General features: G+C 41.6%; 10 non-coding genes across 10 annotated transcripts; all 10 read left to right on the plus strand.

The window, feature by feature from the left end:
* The first annotated feature begins 862 nt into the window (after positions 1–862).
* Positions 863–935, plus strand: trnar-ccu (transfer RNA arginine (anticodon CCU)). Its single transcript has one exon. It is a non-coding gene; the product is annotated as a tRNA-Arg (tRNA).
* A 978-nt stretch (positions 936–1,913) lies between these two features.
* On the plus strand, positions 1,914–1,986 carry trnar-ccu (transfer RNA arginine (anticodon CCU)). Its single transcript has one exon. It is a non-coding gene; the product is annotated as a tRNA-Arg (tRNA).
* A 978-nt stretch (positions 1,987–2,964) lies between these two features.
* On the plus strand, positions 2,965–3,037 carry trnar-ccu (transfer RNA arginine (anticodon CCU)). The gene has a single exon. It is a non-coding gene; the product is annotated as a tRNA-Arg (tRNA).
* A 978-nt stretch (positions 3,038–4,015) lies between these two features.
* trnar-ccu (transfer RNA arginine (anticodon CCU)) lies at positions 4,016–4,088 on the plus strand. The gene has a single exon. It is a non-coding gene; the product is annotated as a tRNA-Arg (tRNA).
* Positions 4,089–5,066: 978 nt separating this feature from the next.
* trnar-ccu (transfer RNA arginine (anticodon CCU)) lies at positions 5,067–5,139 on the plus strand. Its single transcript has one exon. It is a non-coding gene; the product is annotated as a tRNA-Arg (tRNA).
* Positions 5,140–6,117: 978 nt separating this feature from the next.
* trnar-ccu (transfer RNA arginine (anticodon CCU)) lies at positions 6,118–6,190 on the plus strand. Its single transcript has one exon. It is a non-coding gene; the product is annotated as a tRNA-Arg (tRNA).
* A 4,140-nt stretch (positions 6,191–10,330) lies between these two features.
* trnar-ccu (transfer RNA arginine (anticodon CCU)) lies at positions 10,331–10,403 on the plus strand. Its single transcript has one exon. It is a non-coding gene; the product is annotated as a tRNA-Arg (tRNA).
* Positions 10,404–11,381: 978 nt separating this feature from the next.
* On the plus strand, positions 11,382–11,454 carry trnar-ccu (transfer RNA arginine (anticodon CCU)). The gene has a single exon. It is a non-coding gene; the product is annotated as a tRNA-Arg (tRNA).
* Positions 11,455–12,432: 978 nt separating this feature from the next.
* Positions 12,433–12,505, plus strand: trnar-ccu (transfer RNA arginine (anticodon CCU)). Its single transcript has one exon. It is a non-coding gene; the product is annotated as a tRNA-Arg (tRNA).
* Positions 12,506–13,483: 978 nt separating this feature from the next.
* trnar-ccu (transfer RNA arginine (anticodon CCU)) lies at positions 13,484–13,556 on the plus strand. Its single transcript has one exon. It is a non-coding gene; the product is annotated as a tRNA-Arg (tRNA).
* Positions 13,557–13,963: the final 407 nt, after the last annotated feature.

A 13,963-nucleotide genomic window follows, 5' to 3' on the forward strand; every position in this document is an offset into this window, starting at 1 on the left:
AAAAATAGCACACCTTTCAATGTCAGAGGGGTGTGAGTCAAAAATTGATAGAAAGCCTCTAAAGACAGGGTGAATTCACTCTATAGCATTTCTTTCAATGTTTTAATTTAATGAAACTCTTCAAGGCACTTCATGCTTCACTCTAGCAAATCCCAATAGACACTCAAAATAACCTACAAATTCAAGCTTGTGTTGTAAAAAATGTAAGTGCCTTTCAAGAAAGTGAATGAAAATGGTGCTCGACAAGATGTTTAGAAGTAGACCTGGAAATTTCAAAACTTAAAAGCATGTTTGCCAAGTTGATATGTTCATATGCTTGTACAAAAGATCTGCTAATTCCCTTGAGCCATGAGGTTGATTTGCTGACAACAGATGGCGTGATGACAAGGGGTAATGTCGAGAGATGTGTTACACTGGCCTATCTTATCAAAGATCTCTTGCTGAATCTTCTCCAGGACCTCCAGACTTCTACATATTTGGCCAAAAGAATGGACGCGGAACAACGTGTGGATTTTTCAAATGTCACTGGATATCAAAGATTGGGTGAAAGGGAAACTGAAATCCAGAAAGATTGAAAATACAAAAGATCTGCTAAGTCCCCTGCTCAGTGGGTGAAAGGGAAACTGAAATTCATAATGATTGAAATGACAAAAGATCTGCTAATTCCCTTCAGCTATGGTCGTGTTTGCACAAAGCAGTACAGAAACAAAATTGAGTTGAAGCATTGTACTGACTTTTCATTTTTCTGTCTCTCAGGTGTCTGACTAGAACAGACTGTACTGAGAACAGAGCCCTCTGATATATTCCAGAAGTATAGGTTGCGTTCATCGTGGGTACTGGACATCCGCAAGCTTTAGCAAGAGCCCCAGTGGCCTAATGGATAAGGCACTGGCCTCCTAAGCCAGGGATTGTGGGTTCGAGTCCCATCTGGGGTGCTGGGAAAGCAGAGTGGCGCAGCGGAAGCGTGCTGGGCCCATAACCCAGAGGTCGATGGATCGAAACCATCCTCTGCTAAGTCACCTTTAGTCCTAAAAAAGCATTCCTTTAGTCCAAAAATAGCACACCTTTCAATGTCAGAGGGGTGTGAGTCAAAAATTGATAGAAAGCCTCTAAAGACAGGGTGAATTCACTCTATAGCATTTCTTTCAATGTTTTAATTTAATGAAACTCTTCAAGGCACTTCATGCTTCACTCTAGCAAATCCCAATAGACACTCAAAATAACCTACAAATTCAAGCTTGTGTTGTAAAAAATGTAAGTGCCTTTCAAGAAAGTGAATGAAAATGGTGCTCGACAAGATGTTTAGAAGTAGACCTGGAAATTTCAAAACTTAAAAGCATGTTTGCCAAGTTGATATGGTCATATGCTTGTACAAAAGATCTGCTAATTCCCTTGAGCCATGAGGTTGATTTGCTGACAACAGATGGCGTGATGACAAGGGGTAATGTCGAGAGATGTGTTACACTGGCCTATCTTATCAAAGATCTCTTGCTGAATCTTCTCCAGGACCTCCAGACTTCTACATATTTGGCCAAAAGAATGGACGCGGAACAACGTGTGGATTTTTCAAATGTCACTGGATATCAAAGATTGGGTGAAAGGGAAACTGAAATCCAGAAAGATTGAAAATACAAAAGATCTGCTAAGTCCCCTGCTCAGTGGGTGAAAGGGAAACTGAAATTCATAATGATTGAAATGACAAAAGATCTGCTAATTCCCTTCAGCTATGGTCGTGTTTGCACAAAGCAGTACAGAAACAAAATTGAGTTGAAGCATTGTACTGACTTTTCATTTTTCTGTCTCTCAGGTGTCTGACTAGAACAGACTGTACTGAGAACAGAGCCCTCTGATATATTCCAGAAGTATAGGTTGCGTTCATCGTGGGTACTGGACATCCGCAAGCTTTAGCAAGAGCCCCAGTGGCCTAATGGATAAGGCACTGGCCTCCTAAGCCAGGGATTGTGGGTTCGAGTCCCATCTGGGGTGCTGGGAAAGCAGAGTGGCGCAGCGGAAGCGTGCTGGGCCCATAACCCAGAGGTCGATGGATCGAAACCATCCTCTGCTAAGTCACCTTTAGTCCTAAAAAAGCATTCCTTTAGTCCAAAAATAGCACACCTTTCAATGTCAGAGGGGTGTGAGTCAAAAATTGATAGAAAGCCTCTAAAGACAGGGTGAATTCACTCTATAGCATTTCTTTCAATGTTTTAATTTAATGAAACTCTTCAAGGCACTTCATGCTTCACTCTAGCAAATCCCAATAGACACTCAAAATAACCTACAAATTCAAGCTTGTGTTGTAAAAAATGTAAGTGCCTTTCAAGAAAGTGAATGAAAATGGTGCTCGACAAGATGTTTAGAAGTAGACCTGGAAATTTCAAAACTTAAAAGCATGTTTGCCAAGTTGATATGTTCATATGCTTGTACAAAAGATCTGCTAATTCCCTTGAGCCATGAGGTTGATTTGCTGACAACAGATGGCGTGATGACAAGGGGTAATGTCGAGAGATGTGTTACACTGGCCTATCTTATCAAAGATCTCTTGCTGAATCTTCTCCAGGACCTCCAGACTTCTACATATTTGGCCAAAAGAATGGACGCGGAACAACGTGTGGATTTTTCAAATGTCACTGGATATCAAAGATTGGGTGAAAGGGAAACTGAAATCCAGAAAGATTGAAAATACAAAAGATCTGCTAAGTCCCCTGCTCAGTGGGTGAAAGGGAAACTGAAATTCATAATGATTGAAATGACAAAAGATCTGCTAATTCCCTTCAGCTATGGTCGTGTTTGCACAAAGCAGTACAGAAACAAAATTGAGTTGAAGCATTGTACTGACTTTTCATTTTTCTGTCTCTCAGGTGTCTGACTAGAACAGACTGTACTGAGAACAGAGCCCTCTGATATATTCCAGAAGTATAGGTTGCGTTCATCGTGGGTACTGGACATCCGCAAGCTTTAGCAAGAGCCCCAGTGGCCTAATGGATAAGGCACTGGCCTCCTAAGCCAGGGATTGTGGGTTCGAGTCCCATCTGGGGTGCTGGGAAAGCAGAGTGGCGCAGCGGAAGCGTGCTGGGCCCATAACCCAGAGGTCGATGGATCGAAACCATCCTCTGCTAAGTCACCTTTAGTCCTAAAAAAGCATTCCTTTAGTCCAAAAATAGCACACCTTTCAATGTCAGAGGGGTGTGAGTCAAAAATTGATAGAAAGCCTCTAAAGACAGGGTGAATTCACTCTATAGCATTTCTTTCAATGTTTTAATTTAATGAAACTCTTCAAGGCACTTCATGCTTCACTCTAGCAAATCCCAATAGACACTCAAAATAACCTACAAATTCAAGCTTGTGTTGTAAAAAATGTAAGTGCCTTTCAAGAAAGTGAATGAAAATGGTGCTCGACAAGATGTTTAGAAGTAGACCTGGAAATTTCAAAACTTAAAAGCATGTTTGCCAAGTTGATATGTTCATATGCTTGTACAAAAGATCTGCTAATTCCCTTGAGCCATGAGGTTGATTTGCTGACAACAGATGGCGTGATGACAAGGGGTAATGTCGAGAGATGTGTTACACTGGCCTATCTTATCAAAGATCTCTTGCTGAATCTTCTCCAGGACCTCCAGACTTCTACATATTTGGCCAAAAGAATGGACGCGGAACAACGTGTGGATTTTTCAAATGTCACTGGATATCAAAGATTGGGTGAAAGGGAAACTGAAATCCAGAAAGATTGAAAATACAAAAGATCTGCTAAGTCCCCTGCTCAGTGGGTGAAAGGGAAACTGAAATTTATAATGATTGAAATGACAAAAGATCTGCTAATTCCCTTCAGCTATGGTCGTGTTTGCACAAAGCAGTACAGAAACAAAATTGAGTTGAAGCATTGTACTGACTTTTCATTTTTCTGTCTCTCAGGTGTCTGACTAGAACAGACTGTACTGAGAACAGAGCCCTCTGATATATTCCAGAAGTATAGGTTGCGTTCATCGTGGGTACTGGACATCCGCAAGCTTTAGCAAGAGCCCCAGTGGCCTAATGGATAAGGCACTGGCCTCCTAAGCCAGGGATTGTGGGTTCGAGTCCCATCTGGGGTGCTGGGAAAGCAGAGTGGCGCAGCGGAAGCGTGCTGGGCCCATAACCCAGAGGTCGATGGATCGAAACCATCCTCTGCTAAGTCACCTTTAGTCCTAAAAAAGCATTCCTTTAGTCCAAAAATAGCACACCTTTCAATGTCAGAGGGGTGTGAGTCAAAAATTGATAGAAAGCCTCTAAAGACAGGGTGAATTCACTCTATAGCATTTCTTTCAATGTTTTAATTTAATGAAACTCTTCAAGGCACTTCATGCTTCACTCTAGCAAATCCCAATAGACACTCAAAATAACCTACAAATTCAAGCTTGTGTTGTAAAAAATGTAAGTGCCTTTCAAGAAAGTGAATGAAAATGGTGCTCGACAAGATGTTTAGAAGTAGACCTGGAAATTTCAAAACTTAAAAGCATGTTTGCCAAGTTGATATGTTCATATGCTTGTACAAAAGATCTGCTAATTCCCTTGAGCCATGAGGTTGATTTGCTGACAACAGATGGCGTGATGACAAGGGGTAATGTCGAGAGATGTGTTACACTGGCCTATCTTATCAAAGATCTCTTGCTGAATCTTCTCCAGGACCTCCAGACTTCTACATATTTGGCCAAAAGAATGGACGCGGAACAACGTGTGGATTTTTCAAATGTCACTGGATATCAAAGATTGGGTGAAAGGGAAACTGAAATCCAGAAAGATTGAAAATACAAAAGATCTGCTAAGTCCCCTGCTCAGTGGGTGAAAGGGAAACTGAAATTCATAATGATTGAAATGACAAAAGATCTGCTAATTCCCTTCAGCTATGGTCGTGTTTGCACAAAGCAGTACAGAAACAAAATTGAGTTGAAGCATTGTACTGACTTTTCATTTTTCTGTCTCTCAGGTGTCTGACTAGAACAGACTGTACTGAGAACAGAGCCCTCTGATATATTCCAGAAGTATAGGTTGCGTTCATCGTGGGTACTGGACATCCGCAAGCTTTAGCAAGAGCCCCAGTGGCCTAATGGATAAGGCACTGGCCTCCTAAGCCAGGGATTGTGGGTTCGAGTCCCATCTGGGGTGCTGGGAAAGCAGAGTGGCGCAGCGGAAGCGTGCTGGGCCCATAACCCAGAGGTCGATGGATCGAAACCATCCTCTGCTAAGTCACCTTTAGTCCTAAAAAAGCATTCCTTTAGTCCAAAAATAGCACACCTTTCAATGTCAGAGGGGTGTGAGTCAAAAATTGATAGAAAGCCTCTAAAGACAGGGTGAATTCACTCTATAGCATTTCTTTCAATGTTTTAATTTAATGAAACTCTTCAAGGCACTTCATGCTTCACTCTAGCAAATCCCAATAGACACTCAAAATAACCTACAAATTCAAGCTTGTGTTGTAAAAAATGTAAGTGCCTTTCAAGAAAGTGAATGAAAATGGTGCTCGACAAGATGTTTAGAAGTAGACCTGGAAATTTCAAAACTTAAAAGCATGTTTGCCAAGTTGATATGTTCATATGCTTGTACAAAAGATCTGCTAATTCCCTTGAGCCATGAGGTTGATTTGCTGACAACAGATGGCGTGATGACAAGGGGTAATGTCGAGAGATGTGTTACACTGGCCTATCTTATCAAAGATCTCTTGCTGAATCTTCTCCAGGACCTCCAGACTTCTACATATTTGGCCAAAAGAATGGACGCGGAACAACGTGTGGATTTTTCAAATGTCACTGGATATCAAAGATTGGGTGAAAGGGAAACTGAAATCCAGAAAGATTGAAAATACAAAAGATCTGCTAAGTCCCCTGCTCAGTGGGTGAAAGGGAAACTGAAATTCATAATGATTGAAATGACAAAAGATCTGCTAATTCCCTTCAGCTATGGTCGTGTTTGCACAAAGCAGTACAGAAACAAAATTGAGTTGAAGCATTGTACTGACTTTTCATTTTTCTGTCTCTCAGGTGTCTGACTAGAACAGACTGTACTGAGAACAGAGCCCTCTGATATATTCCAGAAGTATAGGTTGCGTTCATCGTGGGTACTGGACATCCGCAAGCTTTAGCAAGAGCCCCAGTGGCCTAATGGATAAGGCACTGGCCTCCTAAGCCAGGGATTGTGGGTTCGAGTCCCATCTGGGGTGCTGGGAAAGCAGAGTGGCGCAGCGGAAGCGTGCTGGGCCCATAACCCAGAGGTCGATGGATCGAAACCATCCTCTGCTAAGTCACCTTTAGTCCTAAAAAAGCATTCCTTTAGTCCAAAAATAGCACACCTTTCAATGTCAGAGGGGTGTGAGTCAAAAATTGATAGAAAGCCTCTAAAGACAGGGTGAATTCACTCTATAGCATTTCTTTCAATGTTTTAATTTAATGAAACTCTTCAAGGCACTTCATGCTTCACTCTAGCAAATCCCAATAGACACTCAAAATAACCTACAAATTCAAGCTTGTGTTGTAAAAAATGTAAGTGCCTTTCAAGAAAGTGAATGAAAATGGTGCTCGACAAGATGTTTAGAAGTAGACCTGGAAATTTCAAAACTTAAAAGCATGTTTGCCAAGTTGATATGTTCATATGCTTGTACAAAAGATCTGCTAATTCCCTTGAGCCATGAGGTTGATTTGCTGACAACAGATGGCGTGATGACAAGGGGTAATGTCGAGAGATGTGTTACACTGGCCTATCTTATCAAAGATCTCTTGCTGAATCTTCTCCAGGACCTCCAGACTTCTCCTACATATTTGGCCAAAAGAATGGACGCGGAACAACGTGTGGATTTTTCAAATGTCACTGGATATCAAAGATTGGGTGAAAGGGAAACTGAAATCCAGAAAGATTGAAAATACAAAAGATCTGCTAAGTCCCCTGCTCAGTGGGTGAAAGGGAAACTGAAATTCATAATGATTGAAATGACAAAAGATCTGCTAATTCCCTTCAGCTATGGTCGTGTTTGCACAAAGCAGTACAGAAACAAAATTGAGTTGAAGCATTGTACTGACTTTTCATTTTTCTGTCTCTCAGGTGTCTGACTAGAACAGATTGTACTGAGAACAGAACCCTCTGATATATTCCAGAAGTATAGGTTGCGTTCATCGTGGGTACTGGACATCCGCAAGCTTTAGCAAGAGCCCCAGTGGCCTAATGGATAAAGCACTGGCCTCCTAAGCCAGGGATTGTGGGTTCGAGTCCCATCAGGGGTGCTGGGAAAGCAGAGTGGCGCAGCGGAAGCGTGCTGGGCCCATAACCCAGAGGTCGATGGATCGAAACCATCCTCTGCTAAGTCAGCTTTAGTCCTAAAAAAGCATTCCTTTAGTCCAAAAATAGCACACCTTTCAATGTCAGAGGGGTGTGAGTCAAAAATTGATAGAAAGCCTCTAAAGACAGGGTGAATTCACTCTATAGCATTTCTTTCAATGTTTTAATTTAATGAAACTCTTCAAGGCACTTCATGCTTCACTCTAGCAAATCCCAATAGACACTCAAAATAACCTACAAATTCAAGCTTGTGTTGTAAAAAATTTAAGTCCCTTTCAAGAAAGTGAATGAAAATGGTGCTCGACAAGATGTTTAGAAGTAGACCTGGAAATTTCAAAACTTAAAAGCATGTTTGCCAAGCTGATATGTTCATATGCTTGTACAAAAGATCTGCCAATTCCCTTGAGCCATGAGGTTGATTTGCTGACAACAGATGGCGTGATGACAAGGGGTAATGTCGAGAGATGTGTTACATTGGCCTATCTTATCAAAGATCTCTTGCTGAATCTTCTCCAGGACCTCCAGACTTCTACATATTTGGCCAAAAGAGGTGACGCGGGACAACGTGTGGATTTTTCAAATGTCACTGGATGTCAAAGATTGGGTGAAAGGGAAACTGAAATCCAGAAAGATTGAAAATACAAAAGATCTGCTAAGTCCCCTGCTCAGTGGGTGAAAGGGAAACTGAAATTCATAATGATTGAAATGACAAAAAATCTGCTAATTCCCTTCAGCTATGGTCGTGTTTGCACAAAGCAGTACAGAAACAAAATTGAGTTGAAGCATTGTACTGACTTTTCATTTTTCTGTCTCTCAGGTGTCTGACTAGAACAGACTGTACTGAGAACAGAGCCCTCTGATATATTCCAGAAGTATAGGTTGCGTTCATCGTGGGTACTGGACATCCGCAAGCTTTAGCAAGAGCCCCAGTGGCCTAATGGATAAAGCACTGGCCTCCTAAGCCAGGGATTGTGGGTTCGAGTCCCATCAGGGGTGCTGGGAAAGCAGAGTGGCGCAGCGGAAGCGTGCTGGGCCCATAACCCAGAGGTCGATGGATCGAAACCATCCTCTGTTAAGTCAGCTTTAGTCCTAAAAAAGCATTCCTTTAGTCCAAAAATAGCACACCTTTCAATGTCAGAGGGGTGTGAGTCAAAAATTGATAGAAAGCCTCTAAAGACAGGGTGAATTCACTCTATAGCATTTCTTTCAATGTTTTAATTTAATGAAACTCTTCAAGGCACTTCATGCTTCACTCTAGCAAATCCCAATAGACACTCAAAATAACCTACAAATTCAAGCTTGTGTTGTAAAAAATTTAAGTCCCTTTCAAGAAAGTGAATGAAAATGGTGCTCGACAAGATGTTTAGAAGTAGACCTGGAAATTTCAAAACTTAAAAGCATGTTTGCCAAGTTGATATGTTCATATGCTTGTACAAAAGATCTGCCAATTCCCTTGAGCCATGAGGTTGATTTGCTGACAACAGATGGCGTGATGACAAGGGGTAATGTCGAGAGATGTGTTACACTGGCCTATCTTATCAAAGATCTCTTGCTAAATCTTCTCCAGGACCTCCAGACTTCTCCTACATATTTGGCCAAAAGAATGGACGCGGAACAACGTGTGGATTTTTCAAATGTCACTGGATATCAAAGATTGGGTGAAAGGGAAACTGAAATCCAGAAAGATTGAAAATACAAAAGATCTGCTAAGTCCCCTGCTCAGTGGGTGAAAGGGAAACTGAAATTCATAATGATTGAAATGACAAAAGATCTGCTAATTCCCTTCAGCTATGGTCGTGTTTGCACAAAGCAGTACAGAAACAAAATTGAGTTGAAGCATTGTACTGACTTTTCATTTTTCTGTCTCTCAGGTGTCTGACTAGAACAGACTGTACTGAGAACAGAGCCCTCTGATATATTCCAGAAGTATAGGTTGCGTTCATCGTGGGTACTGGACATCCGCAAGCTTTAGCAAGAGCCCCAGTGGCCTAATGGATAAGGCACTGGCCTCCTAAGCCAGGCATTGTGGGTTCGAGTCCCATCTGAGGTGTTGGGAAAGCAGAGTGGCGCAGCGGAAGCGTACTGGGCCCATAACCCAGAGGTCGATGGATCGAAACCATCCTCTGCTAAGTCAGCTTTAGTCCTAAAAAAGCATTCCTTTAGTCCAAAAATAGCACACCTTTCAATGTCAGAGGGGTGTGAGTCAAAAATTGATAGAAAGCCTCTAAAGACAGGGTGAATTCACTCTATAGCATTTCTTTCAATGTTTTAATTTAATGAAACTCTTCAAGGCACTTCATGCTTCACTCTAGCAAATCCCAATAGACACTCAAAATAACCTACAAATTCAAGCTTGTGTTGTAAAAAATGTAAGTCCCTTTCAAGAAAGTGAATGAAAATGGTGCTCGACAAGATGTTTAGAAGTAGACCTGGAAATTTCAAAACTTAAAAGCATGTTTGCCAAGCTGATATGTTCATATGCTTGTACAAAAGATCTGCCAATTCCCTTGAGCCATGAGGTTGATTTGCTGACAACAGATGGCGTGATGACAAGGGGTAATGTCGAGAGATGTGTTACACTGGCCTATCTTATCAAAGATCTCTTGCTAAATCTTCTCCAGGACCTCCAGACTTCTCCTACATATTTGGCCAAAAGAATGGACGCGGAACAACGTGTGGATTTTTCAAATGTCACTGGATATCAAAGATTGGGTGAAAGGGAAACTGAAATCCAGAAAGATTGAAAATACAAAAGATCTGCTAAGTCCCCTGCTCAGTGGGTGAAAGGGAAACTGAAATTTATAATGATTGAAATGACAAAAGATCTGCTAATTCCCTTCAGCTATGGTCGTGTTTGCACAAAGCAGTACAGAAACAAAATTGAGTTGAAGCATTGTACTGACTTTTCATTTTTCTGTCTCTCAGGTGTCTGACTAGAACAGACTGTACTGAGAACAGAGCCCTCTGATATATTCCAGAAGTATAGGTTGCGTTCATCGTGGGTACTGGACATCCGCAAGCTTTAGCAAGAGCCCCAGTGGCCTAATGGATAAGGCACTGGCTTCCTAAGCCAGGGATTGTGGGTTCGAGTCCCATCTGGGGTGCTGGGAAAGCAGAGTGGCGCAGCGGAAGCGTGCTGGGCCCATAACCCAGAGGTCGATGGATCGAAACCATCCTCTGCTAAGTCACCTTTAGTCCTAAAAAAGCATTCCTTTAGTCCAAAAATAGCACACCTTTCAATGTCAGAGGGGTGTGAGTCAAAAATTGATAGAAAGCCTCTAAAGACAGGGTGAATTCACTCTATAGCATTTCTTTCAATGTTTTAATTTAATGAAACTCTTCAAGGCACTTCATGCTTCACTCTAGCAAATCCCAATAGACACTCAAAATAACCTACAAATTCAAGCTTGTGTTGTAAAAAATGTAAGTGCCTTTCAAGAAAGTGAATGAAAATGGTGCTCGACAAGATGTTTAGAAGTAGACCTGGAAATTTCAAAACTTAAAAGCATGTTTGCCAAGTTGATATGTTCATATGCTTGTACAAAAGATCTGCTAATTCCCTTGAGCCATGAGGTTGATTTGCTGACAACAGATGGCGTGATGACAAGGGGTAATGTCGAGAGATGTGTTACACTGGCCTATCTTATCAAAGATCTCTTGCTGAATCTTCTCCAGGACCTCCAGACTTCTACATATTTGGCCAAAAGAATGGACGCGGAACAACGTGTGGATTTTTCAAATGTCACTGGATATCAAAGATTGGGTGAAAGGGAAACTGAAATCCAGAAAGATTGAAAATACAAAAGATCTGCTAAGTCCCCTGCTCAGTGGGTGAAAGGGAAACTGAAATTTATAATGATTGAAATGACAAAAGATCTGCTAATTCCCTTCAGCTATGGTCGTGTTTGCACAAAGCAGTACAGAAACAAAATTGAGTTGAAGCATTGTACTGACTTTTCATTTTTCTGTCTCTCAGGTGTCTGACTAGAACAGACTGTACTGAGAACAGAGCCCTCTGATATATTCCAGAAGTATAGGTTGCGTTCATCGTGGGTACTGGACATCCGCAAGCTTTAGCAAGAGCCCCAGTGGCCTAATGGATAAGGCACTGGCCTCCTAAGCCAGGGATTGTGGGTTCGAGTCCCATCTGGGGTGCTGGGAAAGCAGAGTGGCGCAGCGGAAGCGTGCTGGGCCCATAACCCAGAGGTCGATGGATCGAAACCATCCTCTGCTAAGTCACCTTTAGTCCTAAAAAAGCATTCCTTTAGTCCAAAAATAGCACACCTTTCAATGTCAGAGGGGTGTGAGTCAAAAATTGATAGAAAGCCTCTAAAGACAGGGTGAATTCACTCTATAGCATTTCTTTCAATGTTTTAATTTAATGAAACTCTTCAAGGCACTTCATGCTTCACTCTAGCAAATCCCAATAGACACTCAAAATAACCTACAAATTCAAGCTTGTGTTGTAAAAAATGTAAGTGCCTTTCAAGAAAGTGAATGAAAATGGTGCTCGACAAGATGTTTAGAAGTAGACCTGGAAATTTCAAAACTTAAAAGCATGTTTGCCAAGTTGATATGTTCATATGCTTGTACAAAAGATCTGCTAATTCCCTTGAGCCATGAGGTTGATTTGCTGACAACAGATGGCGTGATGACAAGGGGTAATGTCGAGAGATGTGTTACACTGGCCTATCTTATCAAAGATCTCTTGCTGAATCTTCTCCAGGACCTCCAGACTTCTACACATTTGGCCAAAAGAATGGACGCGGAACAACGTGTGGATTTTTCAAATGTCACTGGATATCAAAGATTGGGTGAAAGGGAAACTGAAATCCAGAAAGATTGAAAATACAAAAGATCTGCTAAGTCCCCTGCTCAGTGGGTGAAAGGGAAACTGAAATTTATAATGATTGAAATGACAAAAGATCTGCTAATTCCCTTCAGCTATGGTCGTGTTTGCACAAAGCAGTACAGAAACAAAATTGAGTTGAAGCATTGTACTGACTTTTCATTTTTCTGTCTCTCAGGTGTCTGACTAGAACAGACTGTACTGAGAACAGAGCCCTCTGATATATTCCAGAAGTATAGGTTGCGTTCATCGTGGGTACTGGACATCCGCAAGCTTTAGCAAGAGCCCCAGTGGCCTAATGGATAAGGCACTGGCCTCCTAAGCCAGGGATTGTGGGTTCGAGTCCCATCTGGGGTGCTGGGAAAGCAGAGTGGCGCAGCGGAAGCGTGCTGGGCCCATAACCCAGAGGTCGATGGATCGAAACCATCCTCTGCTAAGTCACCTTTAGTCCTAAAAAAGCATTCCTTTAGTCCAAAAATAGCACACCTTTCAATGTCAGAGGGGTGTGAGTCAAAAATTGATAGAAAGCCTCTAAAGACAGGGTGAATTCACTCTATAGCATTTCTTTCAATGTTTTAATTTAATGAAACTCTTCAAGGCACTTCATGCTTCACTCTAGCAAATCCCAATAGACACTCAAAATAACCTACAAATTCAAGCTTGTGTTGTAAAAAATGTAAGTGCCTTTCAAGAAAGTGAATGAAAATGGTGCTCGACAAGATGTTTAGAAGTAGACCTGGAAATTTCAAAACTTAAAAGCATGTTTGCCAAGTTGATATGTTCATATGCTTGTACAAAAGATCTGCTAATTCCCTTGAGCCATGAGGTTGATTTGCTGACAACAGATGGCGTGATGACAAGGGGTAATGTCGAGAGATGTGTTACACTGGCCTATCTTATCAAAGATCTCTTGCTGAATCTTCTCCAGGACCTCCAGACTTCTACATATTTGGCCAAAAGAATGGACGCGGAACAACGTGTGGATTTTTCAAATGTCACTGGATATCAAAGATTGGGTGAAAGGGAAACTGAAATCCAGAAAGATTGAAAATACAAAAGATCTGCTAAGTCCCCTGCTCAGTGGGTGAAAGGGAAACTGAAATTTATAATGATTGAAATGACAAAAGATCTGCTAATTCCCTTCAGCTATGGTCGTGTTTGCACAAAGAAGTACAGAAACAAAATTGAGTTGAAGCATTGTACTGACTTTTCATTTTTCTGTCTCTCAGGTGTCTGACTAGAACAGACTGTACTGAGAACAGAGCCCTCTGATATATTCCAGAAGTATAGGTTGCGTTCATCGTGGGTACTGGACATCCGCAAGCTTTAGCAAGAGCCCCAGTGGCCTAATGGATAAGGCACTGGCCTCCTAAGCCAGGGATTGTGGGTTCGAGTCCCATCTGGGGTGCTGGGAAAGCAGAGTGGCGCAGCGGAAGCGTGCTGGGCCCATAACCCAGAGGTCGATGGATCGAAACCATCCTCTGCTAAGTCACCTTTAGTCCTAAAAAAAGCATTCCTTTAGTCCAAAAATAGCACACCTTTCAATGTCAGAGGGGTGTGAGTCAAAAATTGATAGAAAGCCTCTAAAGACAGGGTGAATTCACTCTATAGCATTTCTTTCAATGTTTTAATTTAATGAAACTCTTCAAGGCACTTCATGCTTCACTCTAGCAAATCCCAATAGACACTCAAAATAACCTACAAATTCAAGCTTGTGTTGTAAAAAATGTAAGTGCCTTTCAAGAAAGTGAATGAAAATGGTGCTCGACAAGATGTTTAGAAGTAGACCTGGAAATTTCAAAACTTAAAAGCATG

The sequence above is a fragment of the Brachyhypopomus gauderio genome, unplaced genomic scaffold (genome assembly GCF_052324685.1).
Source record: "Brachyhypopomus gauderio isolate BG-103 unplaced genomic scaffold, BGAUD_0.2 sc332, whole genome shotgun sequence".
Lineage (NCBI taxonomy): Eukaryota > Metazoa > Chordata > Actinopteri > Gymnotiformes > Hypopomidae > Brachyhypopomus > Brachyhypopomus gauderio.